This window comes from Mustela erminea, chromosome 4 (genome assembly GCF_009829155.1).
Source record: "Mustela erminea isolate mMusErm1 chromosome 4, mMusErm1.Pri, whole genome shotgun sequence".
Taxonomy (NCBI): domain Eukaryota; kingdom Metazoa; phylum Chordata; class Mammalia; order Carnivora; family Mustelidae; genus Mustela; species Mustela erminea.
In genome coordinates this window covers 115,836,061-115,858,534 of record NC_045617.1, presented here as the reverse complement: position 1 = coordinate 115,858,534, position 22,474 = coordinate 115,836,061, and positions in this window count along the sequence as shown.

Sequence of the window (22,474 nt, the reverse complement as noted above, 5' to 3'; positions counted from 1 at the left end):
TCTACTAGTTAGACGTAAAACTTCTCCAGAATTTCTGATGAGAGGGTATTGTGGAGCATTTCATACCCCCAAATAATCCCTTGTGAGGAATAAATATTTCTCTAATATAGTGATGTCTGTTCTGTGTACTGTCTTGGGAGCATGGGTTTTGGGTAAATCAGTTCCACTATCACTGCTTGCTTCCTTTGGCTTCTAAAAGGTGACCAATCTCCAGGACCTCTTGGGAAATATGTATCATGTTTCCCCCAAATCCCCCTTTTGTGTTGTGTTCTTAAATGTTTCATTTTACAAGGACCACTCCTTGTAAAAGGAATAGCCTTTGATATTATACTTTTTTTTACTCACTATAATCCTTCAATTTTTGGAAAAATGATCTAAGCCAGCAAAATCAAAAAACAAATAAACATACAAAAAAACCTTTTCCATAGAGTATAAACTTAAAATTTTTTGCCATATATTCTTTTTTCCTGCTATGTGATCCCAAGGCATTCTTTAAACAAATAAAAACTCAGACATTTAAATTATAATGCTCTCAACTTTAGCATAATCCAGAAACAGACTTTTTGAACTTTAGAACCGCAGGGATTGACAGCTATTTATACGCTATGGGAATAGCCACATGAGAAGGTATTCTTATTTACTTATCCCCTATAGAGGCCCATACATATTACCTAGTAGTAGCTCTGACTGCCAGGCACCATTCATGCCAGGGAGATCATACCTGCTGCAGGTCAGTCACCTCGAGTGGAAATCACTGAGCATTACTACTTTTGAGGTTAAGCAGACTAGCAGGAAAAGCAAGTCCTGACTTGACAGATTGTAATGATTTCAGGGACAGGTTAGTTAGATGAAAGAGTATACTAGAGTCACTATCCTCCTCAAGGTCCTTTGGGTGCTACATTCAATAGAGTGACTTAGCCAATTGGATTTCTTAGGACACACACCTTCTGCTTTCTTATCTTCGAGCTTTATTCATTCATCTTATTGTCTATTCCCTGAAACCAATGATTCCTTGTCTTCTTTAGGACCTGAGAATCCAGGTCTGTGGTATCTCTCTCTTCCAAAAGTCCACAGCAGTGATTAGTTTAACTCAAAGTTTGAAAATTTAGCCCACACAGAGGCCAGGATCACAATGAATGAGCTGGACTGGATGTAACAAGCTAGAGCCTTACAAGGAGTCTCAATGTTGCACAATTGTGTCTGAAATAGACCTGCCTCCTTTTGGACCCACTGAAGTTCCAGAAGGAATGTGGGCCCTATGTCACTATGAGTTCTGATTTTTAAAAGAATTTTGCAACGTCAATGTGAAAATCTCTAATTTGTAAGTGCCGGCACTCATAAATTTAAATTATCAAATATGTGCATTGCACACCCTCAGCCCAAGGGCAATCAAACTGGAACCTCTTTTTAACCATTTGATGAACTCATTTGTATATGACACTTTCAGTATTTTACATTCACTATGTGAGTATCATAGATTTTTATTTAAATAGGTCATAGTTTTATAATACTGATTTTACTTCTTTGTCAAATAGATCAGGTGCCTTTATATATATATTTTTTTCAATTTATTTATTTTCAGAAAAACAGTATTCATTATTTTTTCACCACACCTAGTGCTCCATGCAATCCATGCCCTCTATAATACCCACCACCTGGTACCCCAACCTCCCACACCCCCGCCACTTCAAACCCCTCAGATTGTTTTTCAGAGTCCATAGTCTCTGGTGTTAGTCTCTCTAACACCCCTTGTCCTCCATGATATTTGTTATGCTCCACAAATAAGTGAAACCATATACTGAGACTGTATCATGTCCATTTTTACTTTAAAACCAATAAGGTGATTTACACATAAAAGCGTTAGTAGGTATTAATTTGGTTGATAGGCTCATTAAATTTTTTTAATGAAACAAATTATTATGGAAAATATATAGGAGTAAAATTGAAATGGAAGAGTAGAAATTTTTCAATAAAAATATATCTTAAGGAATATTATTCAGCCATAAAAAGAATGAAATCTTGCCATTTGCAACAACCTGGATGGAGCTAGAGAGTACTAAGATAAGCAAAATAAGTCAGAGAAAGGAAAATACCATATGATTGTGCTCATATGTGGAATTTAAGAAACAAAACAAGTGAGCAAAGAAAAAAAAAAAAGAGACAAACCAAGAAACAGCCTCTTAACTATAGAAGCACAAACTGATAGTTTTCAGAAAAGAGATGGGTGGGGGGGATAGGAGAAATAGGGGATGAGGATTGAGAGTACACTTATGATGAAAATAATAAAATAAAATAGAAAAAATTAAAAATAAATTAAGATGCAAATACTTTTATAAGGATGACATTAATGATACAACAAAGCATTATAGGTTACCTGAAAATGTATAGTTGCTCATAACATTTTAGATTTTAATAAATAATACAGATTTTATTTATGTCTATATTAATGTAACTGCATTAGATTAACATGATTTAAAGATGAGACACAGTAGCCTCATCGAAGGCAAAGTTGAGAATGTGAATAATTTTCTTACCTAGTTAAGAATTTCTCAGGAACTTGGACAAAATGGGAAGAATAAAAGCATGGAAAACAGAGAAGACCTAACCCATCTGCTAGGCAATTATTTCAATGGAACAAATCTAGAAAGTTTTTAAAGTAACTGTTGCTTGATAAACACATGCTTAACACAAATTATTTAGCTTTAAATTTTTAACAATTACCATCTCACTAAAGATCATTTGCTTAACTTTTTAGCAGTTAATTACTCATAGAACTTGGCTTTCAGCAAAGTAATGCAAAAGACAGAAAGGCAAATACCCTACAAATGCGTACAGACAATTAATCGGTTTCATATAACCAGAATCTAGGGATCTGATTATTTTTTAAGTAATTCAAGTTAAGAGGATTCTTACTGAAAGATTTAGCCATTGCTTGGTCATTGTTCCCAAAAGTTTTCTTATCCAATTGGACATTTCTCCAGAAACAAGCAAACAAAAAAGTAGTTCTGACTTTTTGAGTGGGCACAGGATACTGGGTAAAATAACTTTTGGGGACAATATTAAAGAGTCTGTCTTGCTTAAGCTTAATAATAAACAAGGTATTAATCAGAAAAAAAGATATGTCTTAAGAGAAACATTAGCCCAGAAGAAGAATTTGTTATAAGGGTCAGATGAGTTAGGGGATCTGAGACTTTTCAGAGAGTTTTTTGCAAATTGCAGAGAGCTACATAGATGTTAAATGTGTTATTGTGAAAAAAAAATACACAGAAACCTTTGTACTTCATTAATAACATAAACAGTGGCAATTTTATTCGTCCATCCACTAATGGTTGATAAATATGTCTATGTCTGGTCTATAGTTGGTAGTTTGACACACACAAAAAAGAAATATCTGAGTAAAGTCATTTTCATTTCTTTAGGATTTCTTCCCTGTGTATTAGTTTCCTTCCAAACAGTCCTGTGTTTTGGATTAGAGGAAGCCCCTACATTTGAGTAGGACAAAGAGAAATAATCTGAGAAGAGATAAACTAAGACATTTCAAGGCAGAGCTTTTTACATTTCTTTGTTTACTCCTGTAGGATAGCTCCCTTGAGACAAAAGCTTTCAAGCAAAAGCCTGTTTCAAATGAATAACTTTTTAAGAGAAAGAAATAATTAAAGCTGTTTGAATGAAGTCAAAGTTTCATACTATCATAAAGATGGGGAAAATACAGAAAATTGGCTTTTTGTTTATATCTTCACTGGGAACTTTTATGCACGCACATTTGAAAAAGAGAAAAGTGGGGGGGAAATGTTATTACATTTATCTCAAGAAGCAAGAATGCTTCCTGACCTGCTTGAGATGTCAAACAGGGAGTTCTGTTTGCGGTGAGAGGTAGGTCATTTATAAGATTACTTTTCAGTACACATTACATTACATTTTAGAGGACACCATTATGCACTAATTTTTTCCCTTTCTCCCCAACAAGGGACTTTCTTATGTCTGAAAGGGGCACTCTATGTGTGAGTGAGATTAACTCAAGCCTCTCCTTTCACACCCTTACTTAGGTCCCAAATGATGGGCTTGCCTCTGCTGTTGGCACCCAGGCAAACCAAATCCTGACTGCCAAATTACAGTAAAATAATTTCCCTCCTGATGCACAGACCCATAGGATCGGTCATTGGATTCATGGGATGTGATGGCTCATTTTATGTGTCAACTTGCCTGAGCCAAGTTAAACATCATTCTGGACACATCTGTCAGGGTGTTCCTACTGCCCTCTCCAGTGTGGGTGTGAGCCACCCAGTCCACTGAAGGCCTGACTAGAACAAAAAGGCAGAGTAAGAGGGAATTCACTCTTGCCATCAAATTGTTTTGAACCTGGGACAGCAGTCTTCTTCAGACTTCCAACTCACAGCTTCTACCACCAACTTTACCGGTTCTCAGATTTTCAGACTCAGTCTGAAACTTACACCATTCCTGGTTCCTGGGTTTTGGATTCAAAGAGGAGCTCTCCTATTGGGTCCTCTGCGTCTTCAGTTTGCCTCCTATAGCTAGAATATGTGTAGAACTTCTCACATTACAAAGTGTTTTCATAAATCCCACCTAATTCAGTTTCACAGCAACAATGCTATAAAGTTTAACATAATCTTTTAAGATTTACAGATGTTATACTCAGAACTATACCCTAAATGTAGATCTTCATACCAAAGTCTATGTTCTGTGTACCAAACAAGACTGAACAGAATAATTCATCAGAGAGAGAAGAGAAATTCAGAGAAGGTCAATCAAAGTAAGCAAACAAACAAATGAACAAACAAAACATGTTATAAGTTTATGGAAAAGATGAAAGCTGGTAGGACTTGCATGAGTATAGTTCAAGGCAAGGACACCCCAGATGACAGGGACAGAAGCACGAGGTGGGATATCAGGAACCACATCCAGGTAATGTTATTTCTTTCCATTTGGGAGGAACATAAGGTTTTACAGAACAGAGGAGATATATGTAGTAAAGTAATTAGGGACCAGATTATCCAGTGTCACAGAAATTATAATCCATGTCAGTATTGGGAACAGAGCTCTCCAAATAGCTGTAATAAAAGAAGGAATATGGAACAGAAAACCTGTAAAGTTTCTGTCAGTTCTAATATTTCAACATTTTATACTGTATTCCATGAATAGAAAAATCTTAGTAATGAATAGCCATGAAGATTTTAATAACCCCAGTAATACCTCTTTTTAAATCATCCTGAACATTAGTCTTTGTATAAAACAGCTTTGACCATATTCTCCTACTGAAAAGTCATCAGTTGACAGCAGAACAGAGTCCAGATTGGGAAGATTTAGGCTCTCCTTTAGTACATTGCTTTTATGTTAAATAAATGTTCATTGTGTTGAGCAACTATTTATAAATTATATAAGCTCTTGGATCCTAAGTACTCAATAGCAAAATAAGAAGAAAGAAAAGTTGACATTTTTCCTATTAATGGTGTTTCCTAAATTTTTTGAGTCAAAATAGCATGACTAAGCAGTTCAGGATATAATTAGACCAGCTCTAATATTTTCACACAAAATATGCATTATAAGGTTCAAAAATTTCATGATCATGATGAAAAATAGAAGAAGCCCATTTTAAAAGAGCTCAGATGAAATGTTCAGTGCGTGATCCTTTGAGGTTCTAAGTTTTGAAGCACTAAACAACAAAGAATTCAACCTATGCTTTTTTTATTTAAATGAAACTCATGGGGTATTTATTGAGACCAACAGAGCAAAATTAATTTGCACCAACTATAGGATAAGCCCAGAGTCCAAAGGGCAGCAACTTCTCAGCACATCGAGTATATATCCATATCCCAGTGATACCAGCTCAGATATCTGCAGAACAGTGTCCTGTAATTATTCAGGAGCCATCTACCCTCTTTGAGTAATCCTGGGTCACAGTCAAAGTGACCCTTTAGAATGGCAGTTTTATTCCATGATCTCACTCTCATATACCTCTATCATTATTTTATTGCTTAGTTTTGCTTTCTTTTTTTCTTTTATATTTCAAACATACGCTTTTTTTTTAAGATTTTATTTATTTATTCGACAGAGGGAGATTACAGGTAGGCAGAGAGGCAGGCAGAGAGAGAGAGGAGGAAGCAGGCTCCCTGCTGAGCAGAGAGCCCGATGCGGGACTCGATCCCAGGACCCTGAGATCATGACCTGAGCTGAAGGCAGCGGCTTAACCCACTGAGCCACCCAGACGCCCCAAACATACGCTTTTAAATCAATGTTTAATGTTGGAATGTTTTAATAAGGGTCATAAATTTTAAGACCTTCTTATGTACCATATTTACAGGGTTTCTCAAGGTCTTTTACTTTTCCATTTTCTTTGGTATCTGCTAGGATGTAGTTGGCCTTCCTATTTTGCAGATTTCATAGATCTAAAGTAAGGAATACATGCTGGACTGCCCAGAGCTATGATTTTTTTCCATGCTGTCAACAGAAATAACTCAAGAGAAAAACTGAATAACCTTTTTTTCTCACATTGAAGTATAATTGACATACAGAGGGTACATTAGTATCAGGTATACAACAAAGTAATTGAACAAGTTTATAAACTGTGCTATGTTCACCACAAGTGTAACTATTGTCACCATTCAAAACCTACTAAAACACATTGACTATATTCCCTGTGCTGAACCTTTTATCCCATTGCTTACCTGTTCCACAACTGGAAGCATAGACCTCCCTGCATCCATTTTGCCCAATTCCCCACCCCCCACCCCTCAGACACCCACCAATTGTTCTCTGTATTTATGGATCCATTTCTACTTTTTTTTTTTTTTTTCTGGTTGGTTGGTTGGTTGGTTGGTTTTCTTTTTATATTCTACTCTAAGTAAGGTCATATGATACTTGTCTTTCTCTGTCTAACTTATTTCATTTAGCATAATACTCTCTAGGTACACCCATGTTGTCATAAATGGCAAGATTTTGTTGTTTTCATGGCTGAATTATATTTTACAGTTTATATATACATATATACACCACATCTTCTTTATCCATTCACCTGTCAATGGACACTTGGGTTGCTTCCCATAGCTTGACTATTGAAAATAATGCTGTAATAAACATAGGTGAGCATAGATCTTTTGAAATTAGTGGTTTTGTTTTCTTTGGGTAAATACCCAGTAGTGAAATAACTGGATCATATAGTATTTCTATGTGTTAAGTTTTTCAGGAATCTCCATAGTGTTTTCCACAAGGGCTGCAAAAGAAACTAAAATAACCTTTTACAGTTTTTTGATGTTAGGGAGCAATTATGACAAATGAACTAAAAGCATATTTTCTCAAAATAGTCTTGATTCCAAAAATTTCTACTAGACAAACATTCTCAATTTGTCATTCAAGTTAGTAGGAAACCTCAGGCTGGGTTAAAACTGGTTTTGAAAACTGGTTAAAACCATGTTTGCAAGCTGGGATTCATAGACCTCTAGGGGATACAAAGACATTCCGTGGGAGAAATGAATACCCAGAATAGTAAAGGAATCAATTTCCAAGACCTCCCCTTAGGCAGTCTTCCCAAAAACTCACTATCCCCTGAAATATCTTGTGTTGAAAGCCTTCAGGCAGGGCGGGCTTCATGGGCATGTGTGACCAGTGCAGGAGCACAGGGCCTGCCCTTGGTTTAATGCTCTGCTATGATGGCCTTAAAATTCTTAACCATTGCTGCCAAAAACATTGGAGTATATGTGCCCCTTCTTTTTCTCTCCAAGGAATAGCACAGAGGACCATAGGTGAAGGGAGGGAAAACTGAATGGGAAGAAATCAGAGAGGGAGACCAACCATGAGAGACTCTGGACTCCGGGAACCAAACTGAGGGTAACAGAGGAAAGAGGGTTGGAGGACAGGGTAACTGGGTGATGGGTATTAAGGAGGGCATATTTTGTGATGAGCACTGGGTGTTATACCCAAATAACGAATCATCGAACACTACATCAGATACTAATGATGTGCTATATGTTAGCTAATTGAACATAATAAAAAAATTAATTTAAAAAAATTCTTAATCATTTTTTAAGAAGGGTCCTGCATTTCTATTTTGCTGTGGGCCCCACAAATTCTGTAGCTCAGGTTGCATTCTGGTTTCACCCTAGCTCGGCTTCACTTCCACTCCTTTCCCCAAAAGCATTTCTTCCACTTTAGAAAAGAAAGCTGTACCTTTCACTTACCCATCTTCCTAATACATTGTCCTGGTGAGGGGAGGAGTTCGAGGATGTAAAACCATCTGGCAGCAAATAAAGGACTAATTTCGAAATATTGATGAAAGTCTCAGCAGGACATGCTGGTTTTCTCTGCTTTATACATATCTCCTTAGGATTAAAATTTGATCCAGAAATTTAGGATCTTGTCCTTCATGTAAATATTCTGAATGCCTAGACTAATGAGAAGTCTTGGTCTCACTGATTTCATCCTTGGACTGACTCCAGGGAATGCAGTGCTCTGGCGGGAGGGTCTCATATGGGCAAAGCTGAGCAAACAGTACTAAGTACTAAAGATGGCAGCAGCCAATTCCATCTAGGTCACCAGTCCTAGGCAAGCCTGTGAGCCGTTTTCCATCCTCACCCGCCCCCCGCCACCGACCCACCCACACCCAACCTTCTCAACCAGCTGTCTGAAATTCAAATTCAAAATTAAGACACTTGCCTTAAGGAGGAGGAGGACTAACACAATTATTTAAAAGGAAGGGTAAAAGTAGACCTTTTCAGACATAAGTTAACTCAAAGTTCGTTGATTGATTGATAATTGGAACTGGCTGGGAAAATTAGATGTTTTAAAAAACAAACGCATTTTTTAAGAATAGTTTTAGATTTACAGAAAAATTGAAGAGAGTTCCTATGGGATCATCATCAATTTCCTATTATAAATATTTCCTATTGTTAACATCTTACATTAATATGGTACATTTGTTATAATTAAGAACAAATATTGATACATTATTATTAATTCCTACTTGATTTAGATTTCCTTAGTCTTTAGCTGGTGTTCTTTTTCTGTTCCAGGATCTCATCCAGGATATCACATTACATTTACTCATAATTTCTCCTTAGGCTCCTTTTGGTTGTAATGGTTTTTTCAAACTTTTCTTATTTTTGGTTACCTGGGCAGTATCGTGGACCACTGGTCAGGTATTTGGTAGAATGCCCTACTATTTGGATTTGTGTGACCTTTTTTTCCCAATAGACTTTATTTTATTTTATTATTTTGTTTTAAGATTATTTATTTATTTATTTGACAGAGATCATAAGTAAGCTGAGAGACAGGCAGAGAGAGAGGAGGAAGCAGGCTCCCTGCTGAGCAGAGAGCCTGATGCGGGACTCGATCCCAGGACCCTGGGATCATGACCTGAGCCAAAAGCAGAGGCTTTAACCCACTGAGCCACCCAGGCACCCCTAGATTTTATTTTTTAGAGCAGTTTTAGGTTCCCAGTAAAGTTGAGTGTGTTGTGTCCCCACACATGCATAACTGGCCTCATGGTCAGCATTCTCCACCAGAAGGGCACATGTATTACAATTGATAAACCCACACTGACACATGGCTGGTATTCAAAGTACATCATTTCTATTAGGGTAGACTCTTGAGATTTTACATTCTATAAGTGTGGATGGCAACAAGATATTAGAGGGACACTTTCCTTTACTGAATGAAGTATATCTGCAGTTCCAATGCTTTTTATTAAAAATCAATGATTGAGCAGAAATTAAATGCTAGACATTATTCTAAGAGTTTGAGATACATTAATAAATAATATAAATATTATTTTTAATTACCTGTGACGTTAGGTAGATAGATACACAAATGGGTTGATATGTAGGAATCTTTGTTCACGTCAATACTTAGAAATACAAAGAGTTTGCTATGGCAATGCCACTCGATTCACTGAACCACTTCTGAGTTATATACCAAAAAATAACATCAGAATCTATTAATGCTTTATTTATTTTTTCAGTTTTAATTTAAATTCCAGTTAATTAACAGGATAATATTAGCTTCAAGTATACATCTTAGTGATTCAACATTATATACTTCATCCAGTTGATGTTCAGTTAGATTTTCAAATTTGTTTGAAAATTGGGCACCTGGGTGGCTCAGGGGGTTAAAGCCTCTGCTCTGGCTCAGGTCATGATCTCAGGGTCCTGGGATCGAGCCCCGCCATCGGGCTCTCTGCTCAGCAGGGAACCTGCTTCCCCCTCTCTCTCTGCCTGCCTCTCTGCCTGCTTGTGAACTCTGTCTGTCAAATAAATAAATAAAATCTTTGAAAATTGGAAAATACCTCACAGGTCACAGGTAATTTAAAATAATATTTCAGGGTGCCTGGTGGCTCAGTTAAGTGACAGACTCTTTTCTATTCAGGTCATGATCTCAGGATGGTGAGATGAAGACCCAGCCCCTCCATGCTCAGTGTGCAATCTGCTTGAGGATTCTGTCTCTTCCTGTCCCTCCCCCTGCTCATATGTGTGTGCTCACTCTCTCTCAAAATAAAATTTAAAGATTATATTTCAGCTTATGTATATGTATATGTTTTTGTTACGAAAATGCAGGAAAGATCATCAGTAAAAGATTTTAAAGTTATAAAGGCATATTCATTAGGATTAAATTCTGTGAGAGAAAGTAGAATGGAAATGTAAACTCAGTTTAAAAAAAGATAAAATATCTAACTGCTAAGGAAGAGCTATTTTGTATGTTTTTATAATAGGCAACAATGGATATCAGCTTGCTCTTCTTTTTATATCCCACTGCATAGAACCAGAAGAGTCATTAAACACTTATTTTATGGCAATATTCATAATATGCTGTACATCATATTATCTCTAATTTTTTATGGTTATGTTGAAAAGTTTTAGATGTTTAACACGTGAGAGGGCACAGAGTTTTTCAGTAGTGTTTGAGAGGAATCTCAGCAAATATGTGAAGCCCACTACCCCTCTGGCTTGGACCTCCTCTTTGTTCTCCTATAAATCTTTCCCTCCTCGGGCTCTTGACTCTTGCATCATTCATCTTCCGGTATCTCTGAACGTCATCTTCCTGTTTGCTTACTTCTCTTCCACATAGGATTCCTAAATCATGGGTGCAAGAGTCTCTCCACAGCATCTCATATGTTAAGTTTGCCATCAAAAGAATCTATTTGCTTTCATCTCGAATTCTGACCTCATTGTAGATGGGTCTTGAACACAATCAAAGACAGCGCCAGCCTTCGTCTTGCGTGGCAACACTCACCCACAGTAGCCGGCTGAGATTGGGATCTCAACCTTGAGAGGCTATAGCTTTTCTCTCCCTTAAACAAAATCGTTCCTTCTTCCTCCTTTATTGAGAAAATTTGACCATTCAAAGTTTCATTTCCTTCCTCTTCTACATCCCTCCCATCATTGATTTCTGTCTTTAAAAAGTTCTGAGTATAACACCCAGTGCTCACCACACTGCACAACTGGTCAATTATTAAACTTGACATCTGAAACTAATGATGTGTTATATGTCAGCTAATTGAATTTAAGGAATAACAAAAAATTATTTTTTAAATTTTTAAAAAGGGAAGCACACTTTAAAAAAATTGAAGAAGCACATATGAAAAATAGAATAAATAAAAAAGTTCTGAGTATTTACATTTGGTAAAAATTAATATGAACAGTGAGGGAAGTGTCTTAGTAACTGAATATTACTCCTTTCTTTAGTCTATGAAAGATGGTAGGTGGCTTCATAATCAATGAGTAGTTTATACTTTTAGCAATGGTATAAAGCATGTGGATTTAGTGTTTTTGTGAATTGAAATCCCTTCTAATTATCTATCCTATAATAGAGTAAAATATTGATGGAAATGGAACCCATCTCCCAAGTCTCTCAAGTCCACAGGATTATTTGTTGAAGTTCAAAGTTAAAAGAGAGTGATAAAGATAAATCTTATTTAGAAAATAACAAAGATTTTTTTGAAGATTATTTATTTATTTATTTGTCAGAGAGAGAGAGAAAGAGTGAGTGAGCACAAGCAGGGAGAGCAGCAGACAGAAAGGAAGGGAGAAGCAGGCTCCCCACTGAGCAGGGAGCCCAATGTGGGGCTCCATCCCAGGACCCTGAGCTGAAGGCAGCCACTTACCCAACTGAGCCACCCAGGCATCCCATGAAGATTTCTTTTAAACCAATTTCCTATGCTTCCTTCACTATGAAGATGTACAAGGTGTTCAAAAACCAACTGTAAAAAATTTCCAATTGTTAATACATGATTCAAAATATCTTTAAGATACTTTGCTAAATATATTGTATATTTGTCACTGCTTTGCAATAAAAAATTTCCTTGATGAATCCTGTGTTTGCCAGAAAATAACATTACTTAGAATACATCTTTTCTCGGGGCGCCTGGGTGGCTCAGTGGGTTAAGCCGCTGCCTTCTGCTCAGGTCATGATCTCGGGGTCCTGGGATCGAGTCCCACATCAGGCTCTCTGCTTTGCGGGGAGCCTGCTTCCCTCTCTCTCTCTGCCAGCCTCTCTACCTACCTGTGATCTCTCTCTGTCAAATAAATAAATAAATAAATAAATAAATAAATAAATAATAATAAAAAAAGAACACATCTTCTCTCTAACCAGTAGAATTAACAATGCTTTTATAGCTTCTTTCCAAATGTGCAGAGAATTAACCACTACATTACTAAAGTAATACCACTTAGAATTACTCAAAGGATTTTTTTTCAAAAATATACAGCAAAAATTAAGGTTTTTGAAATTAAGAAAGGTATATTATAAGTCAAGAAAGAATGCTGAACAAAATGTCCTTCTAAATTAAAGCTAAAGCAATATATGTATTGCAAAATAATATGGTCAAAAATCGTGGCTGAACTTGGCAAGGTTAAAAATAGCTCATATTTTTTATCAGACAGATACATTCAAATCCCTTGCTTTACGGCATCATTTACACTATATTTTTTATATCACGTAAGGAAAATCTAGACTGCTTTTGTGGGAAATTTTTTCAATCACATGTAGTAACAAAAAATATGTCTAATAGAGAAATGGGCTGGCAATTGGATAATTTTTACATAACTGGAATATCTATAAATCTGATATACAAACTGTATTATCATGGGTATGGAATTATGCAAGGAGTTTTTCATTTTGAAAAACCTTCAAAGAGTATTAATTTATTGAATCAGAAAACCAAGTACTTTCACTCTTTCAATCTATAAATTGACTAAATTTATATTTGTGCCTATAGTTTCTTAGATTAGGACCAATTTATTTAGGGAACATAAAAATATATAATTTACTTTATTTAATCACATCCCTAGACTCTGTCACATAGACTTTTAGTAAAAATATTCTTCCTAGACTTTTTTACTAATAGTTCAATTGGAAACTATATCATTTAGTAAAAGGAAATAGTGTATTTTTCATAAAGCAAGATAAATTTTAGTTTACTTCTTTCCAAATTGAAATGCAACTTAACTAATAATATTTTCAATTAACTTGATAAAAAATATCAGAAGATCAATGTTTTAGTCCATTTTTTTAAATCTTGGCTGTGCAGTTAGAGCTAGTATTACTCTTTCAAGTCCTAAAATTTCTAAAATAACAAAAATTAACTGCTAACTCTCCTTCACCAAATTACTGGGAGAATTCACTGAAAACCACCTATGACATGTTGATACATGACTTAACTGGAAAGGTAAATAAATTTTCCTAATGCCAGATCAATATTCAATTTTCCAGGAAGTTAGGTCAATTTATTTAAATTGTTAACTACGAAGCATCTCTGAGCTAAGTGCTATGTGACAGTTTCACTTTGTATTGGCTATTTGTTTATTTATTTCTTGTATTATCATATAATGTATTATTTGCCCCAGGGGTACAGGTCTGTGAATCACCAGGTTTACACACTTCACAGCACTCACCATAGCACATACCCTCCCCAATGTCCATAAACCCACCACTCTCTCCCTATCCCCCTCCCCCCAGCAACCCTCAGTTTGTTTCGTGAGATTAAGAGTCTCTTACGGTTTGTCTCCCTCTGGATCCCATCTTGTTTCATTTATTCCTTTCCTACCCTCCAAACCCCCCACATTGCCTCTCAACTTCCTCAAATCAGGGAGATCATATGATAATTGTCTTTCTCTGATTGACTTATTTCGATAAGCATAATACCCTCCGTATTGGCTCTTTTAATGAGTGCTGTGTTCCACGATTGTGTGCAGGTTTGGCTTTTATTTATTGTACAATGCTTTAAATCAGATCATGGTAATGTTTGAATAAAATTATTTAATTATGTTAATTTCAATTATAAAGTTCATTTTTTATGATAGAATTTTTACAGAAATTAGAGTGAAAACCAAAAAAATAAATTTATTTGGAGGAGATAGGGGTACATCAGAAGTTCCACAAAATTGAGTCTAATGTTAGCATGCTAAAAATAGATATCTGTAAGAAAAGAATAGTAATGTGAAAACATTCGTATTGAAAAGCATAACATTTTACAAGCTAAGTTGAGGCTTTTTTGAGCTATGTGGATCACATTTGGATAGTACTTGACAAATGACAGCAGTAAAATATTTTATAATAGTTCTTAAAACAGGTTTCACAGCACAAAAGCAGGCAAGGGGAGAAACTATCATGTATCAGTTTTAAAAGAGCTGTCATAAAACTTTATAAAGCTCTCTGACCATGAAAATTTTGTTAGCAGTGGTGTTTTTAATAGGTCAAAAAAAAAATCCAAATACCTAAATAAGTCAAGTTTTATTTTATTGTTTTTTTTCTGGTACATAGTGTATATTATATGCACTCTATCCGTTGTTAATCTTCAGTTAAAATCCTAAGAGAAATCCTTTAAAGACAGTACACAATCTTTCTGTTTCAATAAGATCTCATGTGATGAAGACTTCCCGTATCAAAGAAATGTATAAGCACCCTGTGTCTAACAACAATTCAAGCAAAAAAACCCCATAATTTTGGCGCCTGGGTGGCTCAGTTGATTAAGGCCTCTGACTTTGGCCCAGGTCATGATCCCAGGATCCTGGGATTGAGCCTGATACCTCCTCTCTCTGCCTGCCTCTCTGCCTACTTGTTATCTCTGTCTGTCAAATAAATAAAATCTTTTAAAAAAAACCATAATTTTAAATATTTAGGTTTTTTTAAAGTAGTATGAATTAGTTCAAAGCAGGAACTACCTGTTGATTAAAGAATCACTAATCTAATTTACAAATCAGAAGAAACCTTATAAGGTGCCTTGAGCTATCACAGATTACATTTCAAAAGATGAGGTATGTTAATTTTTCATTGTAACTTAAGGCCCACGTGAATAGGAAAAAAGTCTGGTAAATGAGAATTCTGTAAAAGCAGGTTTTTAAGGCAGCCCCCTCTGAGCCACGGAAATTTCACTTAATGGTGGTTTGGGTCTTGCTAAGTTCAGACATCACCCTTCAACAATACCTGAAAACAAGTGTATATGCTCAGAATAGGGAGATGATTTTTAACTTAGGAGTCAATGAAAAGATTACTAGAGAATAAATATACTACACTTAAGTCATTAAACACTAAGTGCACACACACACACACACACACACACACGTCCTCAGATATATTATAATCACAAAGCTCAAATAATAAGAGTATAATCCTAGTCCTAAATCCAAATTTTTGCAAGTAGAAAATTTGGTGAAATTCTTCATTTTGGATAGGGAAACAGGTTTTCATGCCTTGTCTGTCCAGAAGTTGATTCTCTGATCTGTCTCCATCTGGTTCGTATCTACATTAGAAGTACTTTCTTGTAACAGAGTTAAGAAACTCATTATACACATTTCTGTGTTTGTTCACAATTATGCAATGGTCATAGGTCTAAGATGCTTCATCACTTTGTACTGTAGTTCTCATTGCTATTCTTTCTATTGTGCTACTACACATATTCTTAAAATTCTGGCATTCAAGCAGGTTTGCTTCTTTCTGTACATCATTATTGGATGGGGCATGACCAGCATAGCTGTCCAACCCTGCCCAGCATCCATTCTCTGACTCTGTCTCTCTCTTTCTTGGTCTAAGGCCATTTGTGACCCTTTCTGCAGGACCCAAAGTGTCCTTCTAAAAGATAAAGAAGCTGGTTCTAAAACTTTAAAGTGACAAATGAATATTATAACTTGATTTCATTTCTTAGAGCTTGGGTTCATCTCAGTAGAGCTGCTCTGGCCAAGAGTCCAGAGCACAGAACTGTGGGGGGATCTAGAGCTAAAGCCGGGATCAGGCTGAGTGGCCTTTTCTGTGGAGGCATGATGGGATGATGGAAAACAGAACAGGATAGGAACTGGGGACACTGGGACAGAACAAGGGGTGTAGGGTGGGGAAAAAAAGGCAGAGTCTAGAGACTGCCTCTACGGAGCTGTAGCCATCAAACCTTTTCAAAGGACACCTGTAGGTCTACTCATGGTTTAGAAAGGAGACGTCGAGGTACCTGAACATGACTGGACACCAGCTTAATGAGAAGCATACTTGCAAAAATATGCTTCTTTTGAGCCAAAGTCACTGATCCTATTCCACATCCCTTGTTGAGCTATCAAACAGCTTCCATTCTTGCACCAATATAGAAATTTCCCACTGCACCACAAACAAGTGGCTCTCCAGGGTTCTCTGTCTGGGTGCTATTTTGTGTTTGTGCCTAACCCATATCTTAGGGATTATGGTTTACAGCAGACCCATGAGGTTCAGTTATAGTTCAGCAGAAATGAGACTTTTTGAAGATCATTATCAAGGAACAGAAACCAGGGTGGAGAAAATCTTCAAAGCGTGTTTAAATTCCATGGTTTTGATAATGGGAACTTCACTACAATCCTTTGGGAATTTGTGGATTTTTATTTGGAAACTCTAACATACAAATTAGAACTTAACTACTTTGCTATTTTCAAGCATAGGTGAAACCACGACATGATTTAGCAATTCTTTGACTCATTTCTAGTCAGCAGTTCTTATCTGGGAAATGTGCTACTTTCATAAAATTCCTACCCTTCAACTTCACATTCTATTACGCAAGAGAATAAAAACCACTAAATATTTATTTTAGTCAACAAATATTAATTGAGGAAAATATATGTCAAATCTGGGCTCAGCATTATGATACAATGTGGGGGAATACAGTTGAACAGCAGTTATAATAAATATGGCCCAGTCCCAGTTAATTAGACAAAGGAACTTCTAATGGGCTTTCTGGGAAAGATGATCTCCCTTGACAGAAGGCAAGGACATTGAAAAGAGAAAGCATTTTGAATCCCTTTTCTTTGTCCCTGCTTTGGCTTCTGAGACCTGTGAGGATAAGAGAGGGCCATCTTACAACAAGCAGGGACAAGATGGAAGATGAAAGCCAATATCCTGATTATGGTGAAGCCAAAGAATGGAAAGAACATGGGTCTTTGTGAATACACCTAAGTTGCTGAACTCATGATGGTACCATCTAGCTCTAAGCATCTCACAGACAAGCATTTACTATTCTTATGATGTTCTCCACTGATAATTCGGTTTTCTGTTTGTTACCTGCAGAAGTATCTTGACCAAGAAAATGTCATGGGGAAGCTTGGAAAGGACACCTACTCCAACCTTCATGGAGAATTAATATCTATGATGGAACCTGAAGATCTAGTGGGAGATTGATGGAGAGGCAGTTATGAGTGTGAAGGAAGTTCTGGGCAGAGGTAGTCATGCACAGAGAAAGTCAGAGGCAGAGTAAGAATGGGGAACTTCAAGTCATTAGTGTGCCAGGAAGAAAAGGAGATGAACGGACAAGTCCGGAGAGATCATATCACTCCTCTGTTCAAATCCCTGCAAGAGCTCCCCATTTTCCTCTTAATAAAAGCTAAAATCCTTAGAATGGTTTTGAAGATTTCATGGTCGGGCTCTAGACACTGCTATGACCCCTATTCCTACCTTTTACTGTTTTCCTCTTGCTATTTCTGCTGTAGTTACAGGGGCCTAATCTCTGTTCTTCAAACATCCTTTGCCTAATCCTCCCTCAGGGCCTTTGTACTTGCTGTTCTCCGCACCCGAATATGTCCTCCACACATACCTGCATGGCTTACTCTCAAACGTGCTTTCTTCAGATCTCTGCTGAAATGTCACCTTTTCAGGGAAGCTATTCTTAGTCACCCTACCACATAAAATAGCAACTCCCAATAAGCTCTGCCAGCACTCCTTGTCCCCTTTAACTTTTTTTTTTTTTTTTTTTTTTTTTTGCTATGCCATGCGTCGCTATCTTAAATACTGTAGGTTTACATATTTACTGTCATTCTTACCCTGTGAGAGCAGTCTGCTTTGTTTCACAATATATCTCTGGCACCTAGATTAACTGCCACACTAATAGATCCCTAACATGCTTTATAAGGCGGCCAATAGAAAAAATATTTGTTGATGAAATGCATGAATGAATAAAGATAAGTCAAATCATCTAGGTTTTTGTGTCCCATGGTGAAGACATATTAATTACTTTAACTTGCCTCTTTCCCCTGCATTTCCAAATGTAACCAACTCTTCATTTAACCCTTCTGTCTGGACTACAGGGAGGGGTGGGTATCAGACTAGAGGAGTTAGTGGGCCCCAAAGCCGTATTTTATGCTTGAATAAAAGAGTTTGGGGTTTATGCTGAAGCACTTGTAGCAAGACAGTAATATTTATCAAATCACAGTTTTGAAAGATGATGTTGCCTTCGATGTAGAGAATAGATTCCGAGTAAATAATGGAGGAAGGAAGGTGGCCCACGAGGAGGTGAGTACAGGAATACAAGTGAGGAGTTATTAAGACCTTTGCTAAATAAGTGACACCTGGAATTGAGTAAAAGATGTTAGTTGAGACCTGAGCATGACGGTAACTACAAAGGATTTCATATAAGAGTAAATGAGGAGCATGAAAGAGAGGACGTAAACTTGGGGTACGGCAGACCTAACTGGACTGTTCATCAAAAAGGGGCAAGTGGAAAGAGAAAGTGGAGTTCTGGAAACTGAACACAGTGGGCTCGGTTTGGGACATGCTGGGTCTGAGGTATCTGTGGAGATATGTATAGGCAGTTGGATATGTTGATCTACATCTCCCAAAGAAGGAACCACTAATGGGCATGCAGAGAAAAACAAATTGCTGAGAGGCTAATAGAGGGGTTTCACGCTGTGAATCTGGGAAGCTGGGCAAAGCACGACACAGACGCCAAGGAGGACAGATCCTGAAAAGATATTACTGCATTCAGTGACCCCAAGAACACGGGGGACATTTGACAGAAACATTTCTGTCTGACTGACAGACTCTAGATTCCACTTGGTTGAAGACTAGCAATAGTAATAGTAATAGTTAATACAGTTTGCATATTTACTGAGTGGCAAGGCTTTCCTCCATCTTCTTTGACTACAAATGCCTTTAATCCTCACAACTGCTCTATGAGGTGAATGCAACTATCACAATCGTTTTCATTTTCCTGATGAGGAAAAAGAAGCAGGGAGAAGACAGTAACTTTTGAACATCACACGGATTAGGAAAAGTAGCAGAATTAGGATTTGAACCAAGCCATTTGTGCTCAGAACCCATCTTAACTACAATGCTCTACTCTTCTCTGGTGAATGAGAAATAGACAATAGGAAGAGGTGCATCTTTCAAATATTTCAAGGGAGAGAAAAGTGAGACAGAAAATGATGACTGAAGAAGGAGGCAGGTTCAAAGGGTAAAAAATACAGTGCAGAGAGTATGAGCTTTGAAGTCAGAAAAAAGCAACTCTGCCATTTGCTTGCACTATTATTTCAAGAAATTAACCCATATTCATCTTCAGAGTTTAAAAAATAAAGATAATTCTCCCCAACATTAGAAATGTGACAGGGGTGGGGCACCGGGGTGGCTCAGTGGGTTAAACCTCTGCCTTCAGCGCAGGTCATGGTCTCAGGGTCATGGGATCCAGCCCCGCATCAGGCTCTCTGCTCAGCAGGGAGTCTGCTTCCTTCTCTCTGTCTCTGCCTGCCTCTCTGCCTACTTGTGATCTCTTTCATTCTGTCAAGTAAATAAATAAAATCTAAAAAAAAAAAAAAAATGTGACAGGGGTTAACTGAATGATAAAAGCTAACATTCTTACACGGCTCTAAACACACAGTAGGTAAAAAGAAAGAAAATGTTTCCTTCTCTCCCTAAATAGCAGCCACGATGCTGGTGCCCTCCCAGTCATAATAGTGGGTGATTTCACAGATCTCCATGGCTTGCTCCTGCTTGGCCAAGAGTTCTTCTCATTCAACTGAAACCATTTCTTTAAGTCTTTACCAGGCACTGCTGTCTCATGCCAGCAGCCTACCCATCTGGCAAACCGAGGGCCCACAAGCTGCCTCCAGGTGTCTGCTCAGACAAAATGGCAGCCATCCCGAGGGCTCCAATTTTAACCCACTTTGTATCTATGCCCTTTGCTATGGCTTGGCATTGTAATGGCTTCTGGCTAATGGGATGTTAGCAAACTTAATACTAGAAGAGGATTAAAAAGTGTATATTTGAGGGGCGCCTGGGTGGCTCAGTGGGTTAAAACCTCTGCCTTTGGCTCAGGTCATGATCCCAGGGTCCTGGGATTGAGTCCCGCATCCGGCTCTCTGCTCAGCAGGGAGCCTGCTTCCTCCTCCCTCTGTCTCTGCCTGCCTCTCTGCCTACTTGTGATCTCTGTCAAACAAAATAAATAAAATCTTTTTTTTAAAAGTGTATATCTGATACCACTTTTGTCCTCTTATGTCTCTGACACCGCCATAACAATATACACACAGGTTAGCCTGCTAAAGGATATATGGAGTCATATGATAACTAAAGTCTTTTTTTTTTTAAGGTTTTATTCATTTATTTGACACAGAGAGAGAGAGAGAATGAGTGAGCACACAAGTAGGGGGAGTGGCAGGCAGAGGGAGAGGGAGAAGCAGTCTCCCCACTGAGCACAGGGAGACCGCCCGTATGGGACTCGATTCCAAGATCCCAGAATCATGACCTGAGCTGAAGACAGTCACTTAACCAACTGAGCCACCCAGGTACCCCAGTGCTCGTTATTTTAAACCACTGAGATTTGATTTGGGGGAGTTGTTACCTTGCTTTCTTTTGGCTATAAATAATTTAAAAGCTTTATCAAAGTTGAGCATCTAATCACTTACCCCTCCTTCTTGCTGAATTACAACTTTTTTGTTAAAAACCCCTAACTCTGCTCTGCCACAGAGAGTAAGGAACTTTACTCAGAAATGACTCCCTAATGCTACAACATTCTCCTTCTCCTCTGCCCCCTTTCCCTTTTGAAGGTTGGGTGGGGGAATTAAATCAGCCTAATGGTCATTTGCAGACCATTTTTACCTTTTTTTTTTCTTTTTTTTTTTTTTTTTACATTTTTACCTCTTCTTAATTCTATGCCATTTGGGTGTTCTGCTTAAAAATTCAATTCAAATGCTTTGAAAACTATTCGTCAGATGACAGAGCATGGCACTGTTAGGTCCGTTATTAAACGAAACAGAGACTGAGACTAAGTAAAAGTTCTTTAAATCTTTATTTTATGCCAAGTATTAGAAGTCAGACTGATTGGCCAGGGGAACGAGACTGAAACAAAGTTAAAGTTACGCAAAGCTTTATTTTATGCCAAGCATTAGAAGCAGACTGACCAGCCAGAGCCGTCTCCAAAGAGAGTGACCCCTCCCCATCTTACATCCTCAAGAATTGATTGACTGACCTGTCAGGGCCGCCTCCGAAGACAGCGACCCCTCCCTTACAGGCTACTTTTTATAGAGCAAAAGCCTGGCTACACATATGTGGCCAATGAGATTGTAACATACAGAGAAAGTTGCATGTTATGTCATGTTATGTCACATGCAGGTGGCCAATTGAATTACAATTTACCCTATAGTAGCTGTTTGAACTAATCTATTACTCGGGTCAGAATTGGCGCTCAAGTTTGGCACCCAAAAGGTGGGGTTTACATTCTTTGGCAGTTAAGGAGACAGTACGTGTGCTTTACTGATTGGATGTCTCCACCTGGCCTGACTCGTCCTTGTATTCTGTTATCAGGAACTGGCCGACCTGGCCTTGTATTTTGGGCTCTGTTATTAGAAACTGGCCGACCATATTTTACTGGTTTCCCAGACTTGTTTCTAAGTAAGTTTCTCGGGGTGGGGGGGGAGGAGAGCAGGGTCAGTTTTAAGTTTTACTGCACAAACAACAACATGGCTTTTAACCAAGATGGAGTCGCTCTGGCTACATAGGTCCTTACAGCACAAATCCTGTTGAAATATCATTAGCCAGGCTTTCTTTAGCCCCACACTAAGCAGTATAAGCAAGAACATAAACTCTAGAAAGTTCGGGAACATTGTCTACATTTCTGCCCCCCTCCCCCATCCACGTAAGTGCATTTCAACTGTCACTGGGTCCTATTGCCCACAGGCTCCATATGTCTGGAAAATCATTAGAGGATAACTAACCTCTTTGACTATGACTAGGGGCAGCCTAGCCATAGTCACCTGAC